Here is a 3980-nt window from a genome sequence, read left to right as displayed (position 1 = left end):
GATCGGTCTCGGCGCGTCGTCTGCTTCTCCTTGCTTGAAAAGGCGCCGGTGAACGCCCACCACACACTGTTAACGTAGCTTTGAAATGCACAATCTAACTTCGCTCTAATCTTCCGCTTTAGTGACAAGAGCTCTACATTTTTATGGCCATTATGAGGAGACACAAGCTCTACTTCGGATGGGAAAAAGGCAAGGCAAACGCTGTACAGTGCGCTTGCTTTCAGGCGCATCCCGTTCCAACGGCCGTCTATTTTCCCCCACCCAGTACGGGATCCCTTATACCTCAATAATATTTAAAGCATACCCGAACACGTCTTACGCGGTTGAATTTGCGGAAAAGCCTACAGTAGTCAACCACCCGCTTGGAATCAAGAAAGGAATTGTCATTTTTATTTATATATGCTGCGGAAGCAAATGCAGTAAGTACATTTTCACAGAAATATATTTGCAATTCTAACAAAATTAGTGAGCCGATCGGAAACCAAGCGCTGCAACAGTAGTTGGCTTTATTAATAACGAACAAAATAAACTAATTATTAAACCAATGTTTTTCGACGTTTTTATTACTTTGGGCGGTATATCCTTTCTTGAAAGAAAAAGTATTTCTTAGATTCGTCGTGCTATTTTTTTGTTGGTTTGTAAATCTGATTAACTGTCTATTAGGGTCACAGAAACTTTAATTTGTCTTCTAGTAGCCCGGATATGCCCAATATTTTACGCGTTTCGCCTGACAGTTTTTTCCATTGTGCCATCGTTTGTGCTGTCTTAACTTTTTCAACGTAGATTTTTCTGCTCGTTTCTTTTTGCAGTCGATAGATAGGCAACACAACTCAGTTTTGACTAGTCAGACTGCTTAGGAGGTTTAACGTATCGGCGCTACACAGGCAATGAGGCGCGCCCCATAGTGGAGGGCTCCAGATTAATTTTGACCACCTGGGGATCTTTAACGTGCGCCGATATCTCGAACACACGGGTGTTTTCGCTTTCCGCCTCTATCAGAAAAGAGGCCGCCGCGGTCGGAAATCGAACCCGCGTCCTTGCGCCCAGCAGCACGACACCTTAACCACCGCGCCGGGTAGGATAAAAGTTTTGATCTGACAGTACCGTGCATCTGTTGTGCCACACACTGCCCTTTTTCACGGCTGTTGTTGCTGATGAAATACCTGGCGATAGGTATACCATTTGCTCCAACGGGTAATATTAAGGCAACAATGTAGCGGAGAAACGTTGCTATATTTTTACTGGTTTGCCAGCTGAGAGTGAATATTCCCCCTCTAACAGCCCCGCCGGTAGCGTAGTGGTTAGCGCACCAGACCGGTATTCTGGAGGTCGTGGGTTCGGATCCCACCCGGCGGGCATTTTCTCACCAATTTCTTTCTGACTCAAAGAATTCATCTTTCTATCTTTCTAGGTGTATAAGTACACGCAAAACCTCTTAACAGCTGACAATAGGAGTTTCGAGAGCCGTGTATCGAAACATTAGTGAGTGACTCAGTCTACTCATTTGTCTGGGTTGGGTGTGTGCTAGGCTGAATGAGTGTGCTCTTGTTTATGTCAGGAGTGTTCAAGCAGAGTGCACACCCGTTGGGGTAAAGCAGATATACTGTTCTGTGTTGCTTCTGGGGTACACCCACTGTATACAATAGGCTCGTCACCTGCTGAGTATACTGGTGTTTGTGTGAAAGTGACTCATTCTTTGAAATCAATCGATAACCTTCCCACATGGCCGAATGTGTACTGTCGGGAGCTAAAGTCTGGATTCCATGCAAGCACCAACCAAAACACACTGAAGTGCCACCTTGCGGAAGGGCGACTGCTGCCGAGATAAAGGCTGCGTCGCTTACTTTAACTGCACGCATCATAGTTTGCACCTATGCGTTGATGCAGTGTTGGTAAGCAGAGTGACTGAACAGTGTTGCTTCAGCTGCACATTTTGTGCCTCTTTTCAAAGGTGGCCCCAGTGAGTGGCTGAATTGGCAGTTGCTATATGTGTGCGCATTAATTGTCATCTGTGTTTTTGTTCTTTGTTGTTACTCCGTCTCCTTCAGTCATCGCTGCACTTCCTACACAATCTGGTACTCAAGAGTAAAATAATGCATACTCTGGCCTTGTTTGAATGAAGCATGTGTGCTTGAGTTCGTGATAAGGAGTAACAAGAGCGGCCCACTGGTTCAGCATATCATTCTACACTAATTACGTCGTTCATCATTGCCCAGCGAGAACACTTAGGGAAGGTGCGACACATGGGCAACCGTTGCGAAACAGCTCAGTCCTTTTTCGTACTAAAAGCGTATCAACTCAGACGAGCCAACGAAGGTGCATGCAGTTAAAATGGGACGCACAATCAGTGTGTCGACAGCAGAAGCTCTTTCGCTTGATGGCCCTGCAATACCTTTTGGCCGCCACTTGTGTGGACTCCATACTTTTGCTCCCGACATTAATGAAATGAAAAAAGTTGGCTTGTTGCCATTTAGGAATCGTCATAGCACAGCTGCAACCTCGTGTAGTCTTCAGTGTTCCTGCTTTCTGTCTGCCTTGGGATTGCTGTGGTTATTTGACGGAGTGGGCCCTCTGGCTGTTTTCTGTGACTTCAAATTAAGGGAACGGCCGTTGTATACACAAAGGAGCCATAAAGACAGAATACAAGTTTGTTTTATTCGAAAGATTTCGAGTTTTATAGTGCCCCCACCGTTTGTCCGGCATCAAATGATGTTGTATGGACTGAACAATTATCAAATTCAGGTTAAAATTTTGATTCTCCTGCCAAATCGTAGGTTTTCGTAATTTCAGCAACGCCGTCATAAGTGCGTGTATTCAACCGAAATTCCACTGCGTCATTCGGGTTTGCGGCCTTGCTGTCCGTCGGCCCTCCCAGTTGGCGCTACTATAGTCATCCACGAACCGTTGTCCGCCGTTGCTTTGTTTTTGAGCGTATTTGCACCTGGCTTGTTTTGTTTACTGTAAAAAGTGATCGTCTCGTGAAACCTGGGGTATCCTCGACAAACAGGGTCAAGTAAGACAACGCCGCTTACGCCAATCGGCCAGTGTTGTGCACATAAAACAAGCATAGTGCGCCCAGTACCAACAGCAGTGAGCATCGGTACTTCTTTGCTTACGTGTGTTTTCGTAACTTCCATTGTTTACCGCACCATTCTTACTGCTGTAAAATGAATATGCATTACACTTAAGCGCAAATAGTTCATTCCGATAGCCTATAAGCCGTGCCAAATTTGCGTTAGCTTTTTCCGTCCTCGGCCAATCGCACACCTGGGCTCATATGACATCATCGGTTCTGTGGCGGGAAATGAGCTAGTGGGCGCCTGGCCATTCCGTTTTTCCTAATTATGTAGCTTATTTAAGCGAAGTGTGCGTTAACAGTGGTGGCGTTATGATTCTAACGAGGCAATCTCTCGAATGAATTGGAACTTGTGTTTTGTCCTCATCATGATTGCTCGGCTGTCTTCTGGCCGTCATGTCTTAACATACTCCTACTGAGAAACATTTTTCGGCAAAAGTGGTTTCCTCCTCGGTTTCCCCCTGGACATTAATGAGCGTTACAAGTGTGTAAGCAGTGCCGACAACCTGATAAAAGCAGACTTGAATTTTGAGTTGTCAACTTCCCACGTGATGTGAGTGGTGGTGGCACAGTGCACTTGTGACAGATGTAACAGCAATAGCTATACCATCGCTCATAAATATAAAGCTCTGGTTTGGTTTGTCAATCAAACACTGCTGATTGCACTTGGCAGTTGCATGGTAAATTGCGATAATGCAGCTTTATGCCGTATTTATCGTTTGAACTCGGTGAGTGATATGTTGGGGATGGCCCTCACACCCACTGTTGTACCCAGCTGTTCGAGGTGAAACAATTATCGTTGGAAGTTCGTCACTTGAAGTTCGTCACTTGAAACAATGAAGTTCGTCACTTTGGCAGCTGTTGCAGATGACAATGCAGCTGTCTCATTATGGCATGACAGGTA

At 45.5% G+C, this 3980-nt stretch overlaps 1 non-coding gene across 1 annotated transcript; it reads left to right on the top strand.

The window, feature by feature from the left end:
- Window positions 1-1283: 1283 nt before the first annotated feature.
- On the top strand, window positions 1284-1356 carry Trnat-ggu (transfer RNA threonine (anticodon GGU)). The gene has a single exon. It is a non-coding gene; the product is annotated as a tRNA-Thr (tRNA).
- Window positions 1357-3980: the final 2624 nt, after the last annotated feature.

The sequence above is a fragment of the Haemaphysalis longicornis genome, unplaced genomic scaffold, assembly GCF_048455015.1.
Source record: "Haemaphysalis longicornis isolate Haplotype H1 unplaced genomic scaffold, Haemaphysalis longicornis Haplotype H1 scaffold_8, whole genome shotgun sequence".
Classification (NCBI taxonomy): Eukaryota; Metazoa; Arthropoda; class Arachnida; order Ixodida; family Ixodidae; genus Haemaphysalis; species Haemaphysalis longicornis.
The sequence above is the reverse complement of the archived record's forward strand: the minus strand, read 5'-3'. Positions and strand labels throughout refer to the sequence as shown.